The following is a 1,366-nucleotide window of genomic DNA, read 5'->3' as shown; positions in this document are numbered from 1 at the left end:
TGTTGCCACGGAGATATCCCGTTTTTGCAGGAACTGTTATTTGCAGGATCCCGTTTAATAGTATACGTGTTTTAAGGTCATAGCAGACATATCAACTCGGAAAGGGATCAACACCGTATCGCCTTTCGCGCGCTGTCAATCGCGAGGCGAGGCGTTTACGTTACGATGCGGATAAGTGTGCGTTGAAGTAAGGAGTTTCATACGAAGAATACTGACCGCCTCGTGTTGATACGGTTACGATCCCTTTCTGGGTTGATAAATGTGCGACGAGCTTTAATATTAAAGTTCAAACGTCCCGTTTGCAGTGTCCCGCAAAGAACCGATCCGCTCAACTGTAATTAAAATTTCAAACATCATTACTGAATCTCGCAAAACTGGATAGCCAAAAAAGATTAAGTTTTTATAAAAATGATCAAATATTTGTAAAATACCTACTTACTAACATTTTCTTTTAAGTAAATTAATATTACTCTGTCAGCATTTCATATCTTTAGCCTTTTAAAAAGCTGTTTAAGTAAAAAGCACTCAGAATTAAGTGGTTTTCAGCCATTTTGGAATAGTCTTAGAATGTTTAGTTTACATAAAAAGAATTAAGTTTATCTTAGACTTGAGTTCTGAAATTAATTAGATAAAAGTTTTATAATTTAAATAAACTGAAGTGACACTGATCAACTAAATAAAAGTAAAAATATTAATAAGATCTGTCACGTCGTAATATATCAATGTCACTCCTACAGTGCGTCTTTCATACCTCTAGCATGAACAACTTTCGTCTTCGAATAGTTTGCGTATTCCACAAAATACGATACTCAACCTTCGAGTTAAACGATAACGTGACTATTTTGATTGTCAAAATAAGATTTGTGCAACCATTTCTCATATTTCTCACTTTACGACACGTTCACAAGGGCGCTGTATTAGTTTTCGTACTAAATCTTTTGATGGCGGTTCGAATACGCAAACGATTCGAAGTCGAAAGTTTTTCGTGCTAGAGGTACTGTACCTCTAGCACGAAAAACTTGACTGAGTTAAGCGCTGGACCTATAAACAATGCCAAATGTCCTCTAAAAGAAACTCAGACGAGAATGCACTTTATTGTCTAAAATATACCAAAACGTAAACCAATTTAAATTTCGCTAACTTTGCTATACATTGTAATGGACTGACCAAACTGACCATGGCTACAAAACAGATTCGCTTGCCATCTAAATATGTAGATTGAACCATTTCGAACCTTAAACCCTTAGTTTAAAGGCTATAAAGTCATCCGCGTTTGCAACAGTTTTATGGGATTTTAGATTTATTTGCGGAAATAGTATGCATTTAAGTTGTAACAGCATTTACGTTGCAAAGTAGGTTTCTACAA

Source organism: Ostrinia furnacalis, unplaced genomic scaffold, assembly GCF_004193835.3.
Source record: "Ostrinia furnacalis isolate ACB-3 unplaced genomic scaffold, ASM419383v2 OfSCF0237, whole genome shotgun sequence".
In the NCBI taxonomy this organism is placed as follows: Eukaryota; Metazoa; Arthropoda; class Insecta; order Lepidoptera; family Crambidae; genus Ostrinia; species Ostrinia furnacalis.
This window is presented reverse-complemented; position numbering follows the sequence as displayed.